The following is an 18,430-nucleotide window of genomic DNA, read 5'->3' as shown; positions in this document are numbered from 1 at the left end:
CCTTGTGCTGGTGCCATCCCTGGACTGGTAGTCTTGGTTCTATAACAAAGCAAGCTAAGCAAGCCAGTAAGTAACATCCCTCCATGGCCTCTGCATCAGCTCCTGCTTCCTCACCTGCTTGAGTTTCAGTCCTTACTTCCTTTGGTGATGAACAGCAATGTGGAAATGTAAGCTAAATAAACCCTTTCCTCCCCAACTTTCTTCTTGGAAAGAATTCTTGTGCAGGAATGGAAACCCTGACTAAGACACCAATGCATGCAATAGGATCAAGCTAGTCTTTGGAAAAGACAGCTGTTCCCCTTGACCCCTTGTCAGGTGGTACCAGTCTCTGTCTTGATAACTGATCAAATGCCTCTCGGTAATAAAACTTGGCTCTACCCTCTTCAGCCTCCATGCCTTTGCCCAACATGCCCCATTTCCCTGAAAACCTTCTTTGAACTTGTGTAGCTGGTGAGAGTTCAAACAAAGCTTTGTGCTAACCAGGTGTTTCTCTGAAACTGCAATATTCTTGTTGTGTAATTGGCACCAGTATCTGGCATGTTCCAAGGTAGCTGGCTTCATAGATGTTTACATATTGAAGTGCTGTGTTTCCACTCACTACTACTGTCCCAGCAACTCAGTGATTAAGACTTAAACCACAGGGGAAGAACCAGAAGAATCCTTGGTATCAGAGAGAATGGGTATGAATGTCAGTGCTTTCATTTTGTTGTTGTTGTTGTTGTTGTTGTTGAAGCTTTGGTAAGTCTCTGAATGTCATGTAGCAAATGCTCAGCTTGGTCTTCATGCTGGTCCCCCAACAACTGGAGTGGGTGCTGTCCCTGACTCTGTTGCCTGCCTGTGGACCCTGTTCTCCTAACTGGGCTGCCTTGTCTGGCACCTGCGGAAGAGGCTGTGCCTAGCCCCGCAGTGACTTAGTGTGCGGGGCTGGAGGGCAGTGTTATTACCCAGGAGGACCTCCCCCTTGTCAGAGGAGAAGTGTATGGGGATGGGGAGAGGGACTATGTGAGGGGGAGGGAGTGGAAAGAAGAGGACTTTGATTGAGATGTAAAGTGAATAAATAAACGCATGGGGGAAAAGCCTCTGAATGTCAAGGTCTATCTGCAAATAGGGGCAGTACGAACACTTTCTTCTTTATATTTCTTCATTATATGATATGGCACCATAGCACAGCCTAATGCTGATGCCTCAGTAAATCATCAGGATTTGAGGATGATGGTGATAACTTCCTATGCTTGTTATACCAAACTGTCACAGATTATGTGGCTTACAATAATGTAAATACTTTCTCACAGTACCAGAGAGGAGACCAGAAGTCTGAAGTTAAAGTTTCTTCAGGTGTGGTTCCTTCTATGGACCTGAAGTCCATGGACTTATAGAAAGAACCATAGAAGAAAAGACCCCATAGCTCTCTCCCAGGTTCTGGGAGTCACTGTAACTCTCTACATTCTTAAACCTGTAGATTGCTTCTTCTCTTCTAGTTTCCTTCTGTTTCTGGGATAAAACATTCTGAACTAAAGTGACTTAGGGAGGAAACAACTCATTTAGCTTACACTTCCAGTTTAAGTCCCTCACTGAGGAAATTCAGTGCTGAAATTCAAAGTAGGAGCTTGAAGTAGCAACTATGGAGGAAAATTGCTCTCTCCCTTACTCACTAGCTTGCTCGAGGCTCATGGTTACTTAGTGTCCTTATACATTCCAGGGTCACCTGCCTAGGAATGGTGTCACCCTCAGTGGACTGGGCATACCTACATTAATCACGAATCAAGATAGTTTCTCATAGGAAGATCTGTAGCCCAATCTTACATACGCAATGCTCAGGTGAGGAAGCTTCTCTCAGATGATTGTAAGCTTTGTTAAATTGACAATTAAGGCTATCCAGGACACCATTACATGCTAAAACATGTAGCTATCCTCTCTAATCTTTTCATCTATCCATGTGTGGCAGTCTACTCTTTATGTCTCTGTGTCCTCCTCCTCCTCCTCCTCCTCCTCCTCCTCCTCCTCCTCCTCCTCCTCCTCCTCCTCCTCCTCCTCCTCCTCCTCCTCCTCCTCCTCCTCCTCCTCCTCCTCCTCCTCCTCTTCTTCTTCTTCTTCTTCTTCTTCTTCTTCTTCTTCTTCTTCTTCTTCTTCTTCTTTTCCTTCTCCTTCTCCTCCTCCTCCTCCATCTCCATCTCCTTCTCCTCCTTGTCCTCCTCCTCTTCCTCCTCCTCCTCCTCTTCCTCCTTCTCCTCCTTTTTCCTCCTTCTCCTCCTTTTTCCTCCTTCTCCTCCTCCTCCTCCTCCTCCTCCTTCTCCTTCTCCTCCTCATCCTCTTCCTCCCCCTCATCCTCCTCCTTTTCCTCCTTCTTCCTCTTCCTTTTTCCTCCTTCTCCTCCTCCTCTTCATCTTCTTTTGGTTATTTTATTTATATACATTTCAAATATTATATCCCTTTCAGGTGTCCTCATCATAAACCCCCTACCCCTTCCCCCCATCCCCTGCTTCTATGAGGGTGCTTCCCTACCTACCTACCCATTTCTTCCTCCCTGCCCTGGCATTCCCCTACACTGGGTCATTGAGCCTTTGCAGGACCAAAAGCCTCCCTCCCATCGATGCCAGATAAGGAAATCCTCTGCTACATATGCAGCTGAAGCCATGGGTCCTTCCATGTGTACTCTTTGGTTGGTGGTTTAGTCCCTGGGAGCTCTGGGGGATCTGGTTGGTTGATATTGTTATTCTTCCTATGGGGTTGTAAACCCCTTCAGCTATTTCAGTAGTTCTCCTAACTCCTCCTTTGTGGTCTCTGTGCTCAGTCTGATGGTTGGCTGAGAGCATCTGCATCTGTATTGTTCAGGCTCTGGCAGAACCTCTCAGCGGACAACCATAGCAGGCTTCTGTCAGCAAGCACTTCTTGGCATTAGCAATAGTGTCTGGGTTTGGTGTCTGCAGATGGGATGGACCCTGTTCTATTTGGAGTAGTTGTGGTGGCATCTCTGCAATGTATTTTTTTTTATTGACAAGATCCAGTTCTCAATACTTTTATTTGACATTTTTGGTAGAGCTGTGCAATGCCAAATTTCTGTTTTCTTCACTTACCCAGGTTGTGGTTTAGACTTCCTTCTCATTGCAGGGAATATGTCCTTTTTACTGTACTGTCAGAGAAATCTAGAATGTGACTAATGAAAGTCTCACTATTGGACAGACAACATTTGAGCCTCTCACATTTGGGACTGATTCCAAGTGACCTGGATGACCATGAGGCTTCCTTCTTATTCTTACTATGAAGATAGTGCTGGGTAGGTGTTAAAGAAGCCAAGTCTGAAATCAAGAGACAGTCTCAGATGGCAGGATCCATGAGCATTCTCATAATTTGTTTTCCTTCCTTCATGATCTCCAAAGAAGCTGTTCTTATCTCATAGAAAAACCATTATTATTTCTGTTGCAGAAATAATAAGATTTTTAACACTTACATGTTAAACATTCAGTGCTAGGAATGTTTGGATAAGATGCAAGGCAGAAACACAAACCAGTACTTACTAAAATTCAAACTACTCCCTCCCTTTACGAAAACAAACAAATAAACCTCCAAATAACAAAAGACACCAAGACTGACAAATCATTTTATTAGACAAGTCCTGCTTATCATTAGAGTTAACGTTTATTATGTTTCCATTTTAAATCTCTGTTTTCATGTATTTTTGACATACAGTGTGTGTTTTCAAGCAAGAGAAAATTATATTAAAGAAAAAGTAAGAAAGAGACCAATACAATTGCAATTTATTATTTAAATTTGACTGAAATAAAGTTAAACAAAATATAGTATTTCGGAAAGTGTTTTGTATTTTTATAGCTTAAAATAATTTTTAAAATATATTTTACATTATTATCACTAGTACTAGAATTTGAGAGCTAAAAGCAATAAAAGGGAGCATTTATTCAGAAGGGGAAACAAAACCAACAGAAATGGCTAGTATGAATCCTCTCACAGAGGTAATATGTTCTATACACCCCAGTGTTGACCCTTGACCTCAGCATTTTGTCTAACTCATGACTGCTGCATAAAAAATTCAATTTGCATAACCTGATTTTCTCTTCTATAACTATACAGATCCTTGCTCTCCTTGCAATTGCTTCCTATATTTTATTTCATCTGCTTATCTCTGAAAATATTTTCCTGAACAAATTCAACTATCTGTGAAATTTCAACTTAAGAAATGTATTCTGTGTATGGTTTGAGTGCATACTGTATGAATGAAATGTTCATAGAGGCCAGAGGAATGCATCAGACCCCTGGAAGTAGAGTTACAGGTGCTGGCTGTGGGTTCTGGGAACCAAACTCAGGTCCTCTGCAAAAGCAGTCCCAACAACTTAAATGAACACATTTTAAAGGGAGAGCAGACTTTTGTCAATATATTTTTTTCATATAATAAGGTTTAGTTTAATTTTCATTAAATCTGCACAGGAAATATAAAAGAGGACCACAGAATCCAAATTCAGACTTTTATATATAAAAAAAAAGACTAGATTCTCTATACCCCAGGAGGTTCAGATACAAGGGCTTGTGAGGCAAGTGGGAAGCTTGCAAACTCAGCTAGTAATAATTTGCCTCTATATAACACCTTTGCCCTGAGTAATCCCACTGAGCTAAATTTACACACCCCTCAGATACAGGGAAAATGAGCTCATTAAATTTTAACCATGAGCATGCTGCATCTAATTATAAGGTGTCTTGTCTTATCTCACAACTGCTACATAATAAATTCAGTTACCTGATTTTTCTGTTCTATTTATATAATCTGGTTTCAATGCAAATTGGGGCACTCTCATGAATGAGGGGAAGAAATATTCTCTTAATTCTTGAGTGATGACCTTGTACTTGTACATGTACACAAGTGTGTGAAATGTGTAATTCTAAAGAGCAGAAAGGCAACTACGCCTTTATGATTAGACCCCTGTCATGGATTGAGTGAGAATGGCTCCTATGGCCTCAGACATTTGAGAACTTGGTCCCTCGTTGGTGGAGCTCTTTGGTGGAAGAATTAAGAGGAATGAATGGTCTTGTTGGAGGAGCCATGTCCCTGGGGGAGGACTTTGAGGTTTCAAAATCCCAAGCCATTTCCAGTTAGCGCTCTCTGATGTGAGCTCATAGCTGTTTCTGCTGCCATGTCTTCTCCACACCATTGTCGACTCTAACCTTTTGGAACCACAAGCCCAGTGAGATGCCTTCTTTTATAAATGGCTTGTTCATGGTGTTTTATCCCAGCAATAAAAAAAAATAACTCAACAATCCCCAACACCTGACTTTAAAGATGACCTAGCAAAAGAAAATTTTATGCACCATGTGTTTCCCAGCTCTTCATTTTTTTTTTTTTTGCTCTAATTCCATGATTTTGTTATTGCTGATCCAAGAGTCATCTCAATAAGAAAAAAGGTCTGATCTTCTTCCTATGGATACATCAGCAAGGGGACACTGATCTGAGAGTCAAAGGATGCCTGTGTTTGGGGCAGTCAGTGGTAGTGCGCTGGATAGTTGAAGGTGAGGATGCTCACACCATTGCAATGGGCTGCAACCCTACCCAAAAGTCAATGAGCCACAAAGCCCCTCCGTAGTGACTGACGCAAATGAGGCTGGTGCAGGGAGGGACACTGAATGGAGCTTTATAAAAGCCAAACTGAGGAGTGTGGGGTGTTTCTCACTCACTTTGGGTTTCTAGGATGAGTGTGGTAAAGCTTCGTGAGGAAAGGAAGTGTTGGAGAGCTGTAGACTTGCCTCATTTTATGAAGGCAGGCTGTGGCAGATTTCTTAACGAGCTTTGGTTCTCAATAAAATGCAGGCACTGAATAAAGCTGCCTGCTTGATTTCAGGATGAGACTCTGAGCCTATTCAGTCACACCACACGAGTTCACGTTTTTCCTTTTCTCAAGATTTAAAAAAAAAAGTACGTGGATGTGTACATGTGTGTCTGCTTGAGTGCAGAGATGAGCAGACCACGGGGAGCTAGAGTTATGGATGGTTGTGAGCTGCCTGATGTAGGTGCTGGGAACTGAACTAAGTGCCTTTCCAAGAGCCACAAGTTTTCTTAACTGCTGAGCCATCTCCCCAACCACCTCATATATAGTTTATTTATAAGCCTTCATTTGGATTGGTGTACAAACAGCAGCCATGTCAAAAGAGAGATGGCCTCCTTAGAATGAGGAGGTAAAAAGCGTTGTACTAGAGTTTAATAGTTTGCCTTGCTGTTTTCTCAGGCAGACTCCTTCACTAATGGAGACTACGGTTTCTCCCTTCTCACATCTGAGAAGGAGTCTGCTGGGGGAGTGAACTAACAGAGCTGCTAAGATGGTTCAGTGCTAAAAACATATGCCACTAAGCCTGAGGACCTGGGTTTGATCCCTGGAATTCATATGGTGTAAGGTGAGAACCTTCTCCTGGAAGTTGTCCCCTGACCTTAACACACACCCTGTGGCACATCCACATTTCCTCACCCCTAGAAAACAAATAAAGGTTAAAAAAATGGACTAATAAACAGCTAAAATTCAAAGGCAAATAAAAATTGCCCGTCTTTGTAGGTAGTTTTATAATGTATTTGTCAAGCCCTTGTTTAATGAACCCTGGGTAATATTTCTTTGAAGAAAAAAGGGAAATTTTCTCCAACAAAACTACAAATCAGAGTAAATGCATTTGAGACTCTCATTTTGAACTTTACTTTGAAAATAGTAGTACTTACTTTTCCTTCTGATAACCTACTTAATTTCATTTTGAGTGTCTATCTGTATATAACTAAGATAAATGCTTTTATCAAACACCTATCATCTACATCATTCATCATTCATCTATCATGTATATGCTTATCATCCATTACCTATTTACCTATTTAATTATCCATCATCTCTTTCTCTCACCTATGTATGCATATCAGACATCTGTCAATCAATTATCTTTATTACCCATTTATCACCTATCAGTCTATCACCTATCTATCACCTATCTATCTATCTATCTATCTATCTATCTATCTATCTATCTGTATCAATGATTATCTTGCCTTATCTTTCCTTCCCTTCTCCTCCTCCCCCACCCCCTCTCTTCTTCCTTCTCCTCTTCCTCCTCCTCTTCTTCTTGCTCTTCCTCCTCTTTCTTTTTCTTTTATTGATTTCTGCTCCAGGCAGACTTATTTTGAAGCTTGGCACTTGCCTCTTCTCCGCAGCCATTTTATAGGCAAAAGCTTAAGCTCCTTCCAATAATCACTCCTAGGTAAAATCCAAGAACACTGCAATTAAAGTGTCAAATTTCAGAGGCTGAGCCAGTTAGAACCAAGAGAACTTTTGCTTGCTTTTATATTTTGGTGTATCTGACCATTCATATTCATAGAATCCCACCTTGACATTCTCCTAATACTGCCTCTCTTGCAGCCCAAGAGGTCTTAAACTTACAGTGCTGATGGCTAGTGCTCACTTCTTCAGGAAACACGCTGCACAGATGGACAGAAAACAAAATACCTTTGTCAAGAACAATTACTGAAAACATGAAGTGATGAAGACATAGAAAGAGAATCCAGCTGCACAGACATGTTCACAGTTCTTCAATTTCCAAAAGGAGTTCAGAGGGGGAACTTGGATTAATGTAAATAATGTGATTTTTTTTTTTTAATAAAAATGAATATTGAGAGGGTTGAAGTGGGACAAGAGAATGAACACCAACCAATCCCAAACACCTACAGAGAGCACACAGGCACAAATGTTAGGGGACCTTTCTGAGATCTCTCTCCTTGGAGTATAGATATGGCTAATACATAATCATGAGGAGCTCAAGTGGGATTCACATTCACACTACACCTTCAACCCCAAGAGGAAAGAGCGAAAATCAAACATAAAGGCACCTATCTTATGAACAAGGTGCTTTTGCAGCCTTTGCTAATTTGCAGGGAGAAATATAAATGCAATCTAATCATGATTAATCACTATCCAAAGTGATTATCAAATTGAAAATGAACTATAAATACCGATAACTTTATTTTGCTACACAATCCACCCTTGTTTTTGGAAACCTTGCAAAGCTGAGTTCTTCGCCTGTGCTCCAGGTTCTCAAGCCTTTCTCAGGTCCGAGGAGAGGCTGTGTGGTGAGGATAAAACAGCACAGAAGACATACTGGGAGCACCATGATGCTGGGGAGTGAAAGGTACCGGGAAAGGAGTTTTCTCTTTCAGTTAACAGCTGCTTAAGCAGCTATCTGGGGAATGCTTTTACAGAAAAACCCAGGTCAACCTATACCAGGTCAACTCCTTACCTTGGAGAATGAATGTACGGGATCCCATTCAGCACAATGCAACACTCTTCACACAGAAATCAATCAATATATGCTGTTGGCTGGTGCCTGAGTTTACTTAATGTCTCCCCTTTATGTGGCTCAAACTGCTTTGACAGGACAGATTCACTGAGATTTTGAGCAACCCACTGTTGAATAGAAAGCAGCTCCTCCTTCCTCACAATTACAAAAATGAGACAAAAGGTGGAGAGAGTAGATATGTCTATTTGGCTTCTGTTCCTTGTCCATACTGGCCAAACCATATTACCTGCTTAGAATGTAGTTTCCTTTGTGGTAAGTGAAACATTTGAAACTAGGTAGGCACTTCCAAAGTGAAGGTTTCTCTCATTTTAAAAATAAGGTTTGAGAGCTAATGGCAGTCTTGCTTCAAACAACAATTCTTCTGCAGTGTTATCATGGCGCCTTAATCATTGTCATCAAGCTCCACCTGCATGATGTTGAACATTTTTACAACCATGATTGCCTTGAACGCGAACACTAAGCACAGGAGACAGCTGCTATTGTCTCCATTTTCTGTGAAAAAATGCACAGAGAGAAGCTAAACAAGTTTTGAAGATTATACAGCTGTGAGTGGTGGTTGTGTTAGTTATGTCCTGTTCACTGGGCATGGCAAACTCCTAAAATTCTTTTCTTTTCTTGTCCTACAGTCTCACCTTCTCCTAGCCAACACAAATGTACACATACATGCAACAAAGTCTGGCTCATTAGAAGACTGGTACATTATAGACACTGTTCTGTATAAAATCTGAGCTCTCACACTTAGCTGATGAGCTATCGGTAGTAGTTGGCTAGTTAGGGAGGAAAAACTAGTTTTCTTTAAATGTGTGGTCCCTGGATCTCCTAAGCTAGGAAAAATAGATTATAGTGCTCTGGAGAGAAAGGGAAACTAGAATAAGAAGATTCAAAGGGAGATGGGAGAGCAGGGTAACGGCAGGACGATAGGGGGGTGGGGAGACATAGCACTAAGGGACCTTTGAAAACTGTAAGGAAACTTACTACTGTAGAGGCTTCCTAAAACATATATACCCATGAATGGAATTTAAAAGCAGTTACCATATAATAGGAGAGATAATGACACAATTAAACATCTTATGCCATCAAGGAAAACTTCTAGTGTCAGGAATGGGTTCCATCTTGTTGAATTGTTGGCCAAAAGGGTTCCATGAAATTCCCCAAACATCACAGGCCATTGCCAAGGCTACCAGTTATTCTCCACAACCTCATGGTAAGCTACTATTGCTGACGATGACACTTATGTAATTGATCATGGAGAGGTTGAATAGGTTTCCAACTAGAAGCTTCACCCCTACTGTATCAGAGAATTTTTAGGGGATGGGTTTCTATCCCTCTCTTTTCTGTTTAGATCCCAAATGAAAGGGACAAATACCTGATATTTTATTTATAAATTCCTGGCACTGTGCTGAGAAGGTTCTGAAGTTATTCTAACCCAGCTAAGAAATTAATAATCAGATAAATGCCCCATCACTTGACAACTGTGTCTTGCTCAGCTACATTTGTATCCTCAGGGCAAAATTCTTTTGGCCAAGTGCTCATGATCCATCCTGCCTCATAGCAATCTTCTTCTCCCAGCTCCTCTCTCCTTCACATCATGGGCCTTTCTTGAGACCCCCTACTTGATCTCCAGTTCTGTCTTCCTCTCTCTCCTACTCAGTCCTAGGCTCTAGCTTTATAGTAACCAATCATGGACTATTGGGGAAAATTCTTTATAGAACATTGGTTAAAATAGTGCCCCCAAATCAAGTTTTAGTATGGACAGGGTCACTCAGCTTCTGAATAGTCAGTGCACAAGACTAACCCCAACAGTACTGACTAGCATTCATGGTACTTGAAGCTACTCTGTACACTCTGCACTTCACTCTGCAATCTGCATTCTGTGCTCTGTACTGGAGGAGAAAGATAATGTCAATACCACTGATCTACAAACCCTACGACCTACAACAGCTACCTGCCTACAGTAAATACTGGTACAATCGTGGAATAAATGTTATGGGAGTAACCAACCACTTTTTGATTGTATTTGAGGCACACTCCATGGAATCAAATGGAACCTGACACCACTAAAGTGGCCAAGAATCTGAGACTAGATAGAATGGGCATGGGCCTAGGGGAAAATGTAATACTATTATTAGGCTAAAGGAACGTAGCAATATAGCAATTAGTTGACTCCTAATACCCTGTTACTATGACCTTAGATCAGACCCTTGCTCAACTCTCATCAGAGAAGCTTCTTTTCACAGTAGATGGTAATTAACATGGAGATTCACAACTGTACACATGCAGAGTATGAAAGACTTTAGAACACTGAGTCCTAAATGGGGTGCCTTCATTAGACCCTTCTTACAAGGCTCAGGGATCTGTGTGGAAAGGAAGGTGGGAAGATTGTATGAGACAGAGGTGGTGGTGGACGATTCCAAGAAAATACTGTCTTCTAGACACAACAAGACTGATTAACAGAGAAAGACTGATAAATTATAGAGACTGTGGTGCCACCCATCAGACCTGCACATGTTCAAGCCAGATGGGGTTCTACCACTGAGAAGGGAAAGTGGACATGGGGTCCTACCCCTAACCAAGAAACTACTTGTAATTAATATGTGCTGGTAAAGATAAGATCAATTTCCTCCAATGGAGTGTCACTGGGTATACTCAACTACAAGCCAGGACAGGGCCTGTTCCGAGAAGTAGTTAGCCAATACAAAATGAACTCTTCATTTCATCTATCTGCCTCTATCTATCTATCTATCTATCTATCTATCTATCTATCTATCTATCTATCATCTATCGATCTATCTATCATTTATTGATCTATCAATCATCTATCTATCTATCTATCTATCTATCTATCTATCTATCTATCTATCTATTTATCTATCTATCTTTGGTGTGGGTTTTAGTTTTGTTCTAGCATTTTTTGTCTTATTAACCAATAATTTTGTTTTCATTATTAATTAGTTGATATTGTTATTAACCAATAGTTTTGTGTGTATTTTTGTTTTGATTTTTTGTTTGTTTTTGAAAGAGAGAGCATAAAGTTGGGTGGGTAAGGAGGTGAGTTGGCAAGTATCTGGGAGGAGTTGGGAGAAGAGAAAGCCATGATGAAAATAGATTGAGTAAAGAATTTTCAAATAAAAGTTTTAAAATGGTGTGGCCCCCTGGTAGGTTGACCATGCTTTAGAGGATCTCCTCAGCCCAGGATGGGTAGCACAAATTGGACTCAGTGATTATAAAGAAAAAGGAAGCTGAGAGAGGAATATAGGGCAGATCTAGTAGACATTAGAGTGAAGGAAGAAAGGGATGAATATCACCAAGATATATTATATGCATGTGTGAAAAACTCAAAGAATAAAGAAAAAAAATCTAAAACTGACATCAAAACCCAACCTATTAATTTAGAAGAACAGTTAATTCGACCAACCCCATATTCACTTGAGGTATAACCCATTACAAAAATTTTCTTCCTCCTACCCCAGAGTGTTCCAATTTATGTAAGTGAAGAGGTCTCAAATTATCTAAGTGCCTTGAGTTATCTGGATGACAAGATTGATTTTCATGTGTGACAAGTGTAATCGGTCTCATTACTTTATAGTCACACCTCACGTTCTCCTAAATTACCAAGTTGGGACGAGACAAGAACATGGGATTATTCTCCAAAGGAAACATCATCTGAATCGATATTTTATTTGGTTGGAGTCTCTGATAAGTATTGATTCATAGATTGTTGAACTGAGTTCTAGTTTCTATCAGCCTTGTTAGAATATAACTTTTAATTAAACTTTTGGGGGAGCAGAAAAGACTTCTTTGGAATTAATATTGACAACCAGTTGTTACAAAGATGGCTTTAGGAAGGAAGAAAAGTTTACTGTTTAAATATTTGGATTTGAGTGTAAATGTGTTACTTTCCCCCAGACAAAATGGGCCCACTGCAAAGATAAGCAAAAGGTCCTGGTGTATTAGCTTTTCATCACTAATTCCAAAGATCATATTGGTTGCTTTTTATTCATATTATATCTCGGATGGTCTGCTGGCCTTGCCTCTTCAGATCTGTGTTCAGTGGGGCACCAGCAATATGAATGGAATTGACCTTCCCTGACCTCTTTCCCCTAATGTAAACCTTGGAGATGAAAATCAGATGACACTGGGCAGGCAGATCACGTAAAGCTAACTAGCATCTCTCATTTGCTCTCTAGTTGAGAAAATTAGACTCCGGGTATGCTGCGAGCCACATTGTCACAAATGCTTTCTTCTCGTGGAGCAAACAAAGAAATCTGGGTAGTCAGCAACTTAGAGATCCGCTAGTGGTACCCAGGAGCCACAGCCAGAAGCAAAGGAGATGATAAAATGATGAGAACAGCTAACATCTTAGAATTTAACCTGCTGGGTACCCTCCAGCCATAGCCAGAAGCAAAAGAGAGGATGGAAAGGCAGGCATAGTCAGCATCTTACAGATCACCCAGTGGTACCCAGGAGCTGTGGCTGGAAGCAAAGGAGAGACTAGAAAGGCAAAGATGCAGAGGTCCCTAGCAGAGCTCTCTTTGACAGCTACAAGATTAAATATATCCACTACAGCGAGGGTAGGTCTGGGATGGGGAATGGGAGACAGCAGGTATGAAAGAGATGGGGGACTAGAACACTACCTTTCTGAGAGCTGATCAATGACAATCCTGTTCTTTGTCCTTTACTGTCTCATATGTTTTCTTACCCTGTAGGAGGCTTACCTGGCACAGATGAGTTTTGAAAAACTGCCCTGTCAGCAAGTTGGCAAGTTATTACCTTGTTAATTAGGGTCGCTGCTCACTAATAATTCAACCAATAACATGGTATATTTTTTTAACAAGGCATTTACTGCATTTATTTCCTTTGGCAAGAGCCATAATAAATACAATGACGTTTATTAATTTATGAAGCTTTTATCTAATATAAGTGCATTTGCCACAGTCCTAAATTTTCTTCGTCTCCATAACCATATCTTACTGCCCTTGTGTTTTCCTGACTCTGACATACAAACTTTCCCTGACCCCACGCAGCCATCGGGAGCTAAACCCATCTTATAAGATACTTTAAGAATTAAGGGACACAATGTATAGGAAATTGACCTGGATATACACAGAAATTTAGTAATAGAAAAAATTATCCAATAATGATGTTGAAACAATAGGGTATGAAGAAAAACATGTGATTTTTATCCCTACTTCACTTAAGTATACAGAAATTTCAGATGATGTAAATATTTAATTATATGTATGATCATGATTCTATTAGAGGAAAACATGGGCCCCCACCTTTATTTTTGTTAGCATAATCATAACAAAAAGAAAAGCTTGCTAACTATGGCTATAGTAATTAATTCTATCAGGGGACTGGAGATGGCAGTTAAGAGCTTGTACTGCTGCTTGTATGGGACACCCGAACTTGGCTCCTAGCATTCATACCGAGCAGCTCACAATCTCCTGCAACTCCAATTTGAGTGGCTCCAAAGCCCTCTCTGGCCTCTGCAGGTACCTACACTTGTATAGTATATACACATACAGATATACACACATGCACATAAATAAAAAGAAATCTTAAAAATCTTATCTAGGAAAAACTTCATAAGATCAGGGAAAGAAAACCAGGGAGAAATATCCTCAATTTAATCACAAATGAAATATTTTCTTATAATATGGAAATCTCCCATGGGCTGAAGAGATAAACAACCAGTAATCTAAGGTAAAAATTGGCAAATTATGGGAACAGTTTACAAACAAGAAAATACAGAAAACTCATGATATCACCGATCTTTTGCTGAAAAGAAAGTTGCCAACCGAGTTCAGCGTTCTGAAAAGAATAGCTGTCCAGGTTCCTAATTGGTAATACTGTGCTCCATGTGCCTGGTATATAAATGAGACAAATTACCATTGCATATGCTAATGAAACTTGCATGGGTGTGAACGCAGCCTGTAGAGATGTATAGCGATGCTCACACTATAACACTTGGAATGCATTTAAATAACAGGAGCATCCATGAGTCATGTTTTGTCTGTTAATATATTACTGGGAGCATTTTATTAGAATCAAAACACAAATAAGAATATACAACCATCTGAGATTCTGTTCAGTTTCTGTTGGTTTGATATTTGCCAAGAAGCAAAGGGTTACATTACTGTTCCATGCTTTGCTATTTTAGATGCACACAGCAGACGTCAGGTGTTGGTGCAGAAACCTTGCATTCTGTCATGTCTGTTTAGTGTCTCCTTAAAGCTAGAAGTTCTGAGCCCCTTTTCCCACCTCTCTTAACTTTTTGCAGAGTCAAAGCTAGTAGAAAGTCCCACAGACATCAAAATTGTGGCCTCAGAGAGTTCTTGCTCTACACCCAACCATTATCACAGTCCTATTTATGCACACAGGTACCATTATTATCTTTTAAAAATAAATATTATTATTATTATTATTATTATTATTATTATTATTATTAAGTTTATTATTACTATTTAAATTTATTTATTTTTATAATATTTATGTGTGTGGGTATTTTGACTATGCACCATGTGTATAACAATTGGATCCCAGAAACTGGAGTTATGGATGGTTGTCAGCTGCCATGTGGGTGCTGGGAAACTTTGCAAGAGCAACAAGTGCTTTTAACCATTGACCCATCTCTCCAGTTCCATTTTTATTTTTTATAATGTGTCTTTTTTCTAATAATAATAGAAGCAACAATAATAAATATAGACAGGTGATTGTTGATATGGATATTTCCCATTTTTAGATATGATGGCATGCAGAACAGTTGTTCTTTTTTTTCTTTACAGTTTTGTTTATGAGTTCACATCAGCTTATAGATTCTGTTCTCATCTTCTTGGGTGAGGTTGCAGTATGACATTGCAAAGGTAAAACAATTTATTTAACCAAGTCTAATGTTGCATGTTAGAGTTACTGCCAATATATTGCCGTTCTGAAATTCCACAATGAGAGAAACTTTGTGTATTTATTATCCCAGAAATGTAGACCTGCAGAGTAAAGTGTTAGTGACGAACAGAAACACCATGTGGTCCTCAAGGTGCTCTCTGTGGTGTTGTGTGACATTTTTATGTTTTCCAGATGTTAAGTACAGCCAATGCATTTAAATAACAGGAGCATCTATGAGTCATGTTTTGTCTGTTAATATATTACTGGGAACATTTTATTAGAATCAAAACACAAATAAGGAATATATAACCATCTGAGATTCTGTTCAGTTTCTGTTGGTTTGATATTTGCCAAGAAGCAAAGGGTTACATTACTGTTCCATGCTTTGCTATTTTAGATGCACACAGTAGAGGTCAGGTGCTGGTGCAGAAACCTAACACCCAGCTCTCCACAGGGGTTATGAAGCTCAGCAGGGCTGCTTTGTATGGCCTGAGGATCCACAGGAAGTTAGAAACCCTGGAGAGTCACTTTGCCCTCTTTGTAAAAGCATCTTTAATTCATTTCTAAATGACTGCTTCAGGTTGGCTCTAGAATACTGCAAACAGCTTACTGAACATGAATTTCATTTATTTATGTCAAGGATAGTTTGTGGCTGATTTGCTCTAGTTTGAAGGGGTACAGTGGAAGCCAGATGGGTTGATAGTAAGAAGCAGTGCATTGGGTTGGCTTGTTCCATCTGTACCCATGTCCTTTCTCTGAATCATGTGTTCTCTGGAGTCTACACTCAGGATCCTATATCGTCATAGTGAAGCCCTGAGAGTAGAGAATAGAGATGTTGAGGAACTTGGCCACAGATGGAAGCAAATGTTGCTACCTCACTTCACTTATGGTATCCCTGAAGTCTCTCTCTCATCCCACTTTCTACTCTGTCCACTACAGTTGGGCAGAATTTTCTGTAGGAAGCAGCTTTGTCCCTTGGTGTGGTTCCCAAGTTTCTTTCCAGGCTCCTCAAAATTCTCATTGTCCCCTGAGACCTAGGCTGTTGAATCTTAAAATACTAAAACGGGTCTTTATGTCATGTCATCTGTCCTTCCAGGCAATGCATGCAGGCTGACTGGTGGTCAAAAAGATAAACCAGAATCATGTCTGTGATGACTAGACAAGTGCTCGTAGCCCAGTGCCCTGGCTCTTCTCTCATCTTCCCATTTGTGTTCATCTATTTTAAAATTTATAAACAGAAAAACCATCTGTTAAAAGAGCCCCATAAATTGTCTAACTTTTGAAAACATATCTTAATAGAGGGCTATGGAGTAGCAGAAGCATCAGAGTGGTTCTCTGGTCTTTCGTGTCCATCATCTCTTCTTCATCATTTCTCACTCCAAAACTCAAAGTTTGATCTCTAGAGAGAGCTAGGGCCGCTCTTTGTACAGAAAAAAAATGAGATTTTACATATAGGTTTAGCATCTCTAAAGTGGGCTAGCAATGCATCATGGGTAGATCTGTGACTAGGATTCTATAAAGGTGTTTTCTGTGCCCTGAATGTGTAGATGGCTCATCTTTCCTCATTTCTGTTCTTTTTACTCCTTCTTTTCCCTTCCTATAGGTATCTATTGCTAAAAGATTGTCATTAACACCAATAAAATATAGAATAAAAAAGATAATACCTCACAATCCCTTAACCACCTCATCATTTTCACTTTCTAGGTTTTATTATTATTTAGACCTGGAGGGTAATCTTTAGCACACAGGGGCACTCTTTGAATGAAATTTTGCATTAAGGAAAGTCCATATTCTTTGAGAGTGAACAAAAGAGTACTCCCTGTTTTCATTTTTAAACCTTGAGCTTGTGCTCTGGGTTAGGGACTGTCTAGGTAAAGGGAAGAAGAAAAGAAAGAAAGGAGATGAAGTGGAGGGATGGGATAAAGCAGGAGGGCAGTAACCATAAAGTATGGAAGGTCTGGCTTGTCTACCAGACTTGAAGCCTTTTCTTTGAGGTAATTCCCCTTCTTTCACCAGGATAAATTCTTGTTTCAGATTGTGATTATGGATTAATTTATGACTTCCTTTAATTGTCTGAGCAATGCAGGGTTAATGTCTTGGTGAGTAAAGTTCTTCTGTTTTATGAGAGCAATCACTTAATGAAAATTAGGCTATTACTTTTTATCTCCCTCTCTTTGGCAATGCCTGATGATACTATGGGACACTTCTGCAAATTTCCCTCCCCTTGCTCTGAATTAGGGGACTAGATGTTTATTTGCCCTTGACATGTTGAAGACTTCCAGAGAGCAGATGGCATGACTGAGATCAGAAGTGCCCACTCAGTAGATTGGGTTAGATCAGGACACCAATCCAGGGCTGGGGATGCTTTTATTTTGAGTCAATACTGATTTTAGGGACAGCTAAAAGGAGGGCAATGCTGTGAGGGACCTGCATGTTAAGATATCACTTTATGTTTCCCAAAATGTTGAACCTGGGCTGGAAGTGCCATAGCACAGCATGCTGATGAGTGTGGTTTAGGTCATAAGTGTGCTTGAAATTATCTTCTGGCTCCTCTGGGTACTGGCCATTGAGTTTGAGCAAACTACTTATTCTTAACCTCAGTTTATGCAAAGCCGAGGTTTATTGTACCCACAGCTTTGTCAGTTTCTACTGTTTTGTTTTAGCCACTTTGTTAGTGTTTCAGCTGACATACTAACCTGGGCCTTCTAGAAGCAGACTCCAGTACAGGGATTTATGTAGTGTAGAGTGAAAAATTATAAAAGCCATTTTATGAAATATGTGTAGATTTTTCGCCTTACAGAACTCGGAACTGAAAATAAGATTTCAGGCCTTCACATTCCAGGTGAAGGACACTTGCTGGATTATATTCCTCAAGCCTCGCCCAAGGCAGGAAGACATTCCTGATTACAGATAAAGATGCTACCACCTAGGTGGGGCTATATCCCTATAGCCGGAAAAAGTAAAGATAGTAATCTGAAATGGCAGGATAGGGCACAATGGCATGGTAAAAACCACATTTTTGAGAAGAATGAGTGTGCAGAGTGATCTCACATGACTCTAGATCATTTGGGCTAGATTCTCTGAAATGTTCCACTGTTCTTGGTTACCCCTCCCTTGGTCTTCCCAGTGCTATGTTCAAAATTTGTAAAACAACCAATCATGTGTAAGCACTCGAAAATGCAACCATTCATGTGTAAGCGCACGAAAATGCCTTCCCCCC

At 40.1% G+C, this 18,430-nt stretch overlaps 1 long non-coding RNA gene across 3 annotated transcripts; it reads left to right on the top strand.

Moving 5' to 3' along the window:
• Window positions 1-535: 535 nt before the first annotated feature.
• Window positions 536-7,649, top strand: LOC143443007 (uncharacterized). 3 transcript variants are annotated; one of them, XR_013111664.1, is made up of 5 exons: window positions 578-680; window positions 3,181-3,274; window positions 5,388-5,514; window positions 6,228-6,393; window positions 7,392-7,649. It is a non-coding gene; the product is annotated as an uncharacterized LOC143443007 (long non-coding RNA). The 3 variants fall into 3 exon arrangements; XR_013111663.1 differs by having other exon boundaries at window positions 585-680; window positions 3,109-3,274; XR_013111662.1 differs by lacking the exon at window positions 3,181-3,274 and having other exon boundaries at window positions 536-680.
• Window positions 7,650-18,430: the final 10,781 nt, after the last annotated feature.

The sequence above is a fragment of the Arvicanthis niloticus genome, chromosome 7, assembly GCF_011762505.2.
Source record: "Arvicanthis niloticus isolate mArvNil1 chromosome 7, mArvNil1.pat.X, whole genome shotgun sequence".
Classification (NCBI taxonomy): Eukaryota; Metazoa; Chordata; class Mammalia; order Rodentia; family Muridae; genus Arvicanthis; species Arvicanthis niloticus.
Note: the sequence above shows the minus strand (reverse complement) of the source record. Positions and strands in the feature narration are given on the sequence as shown.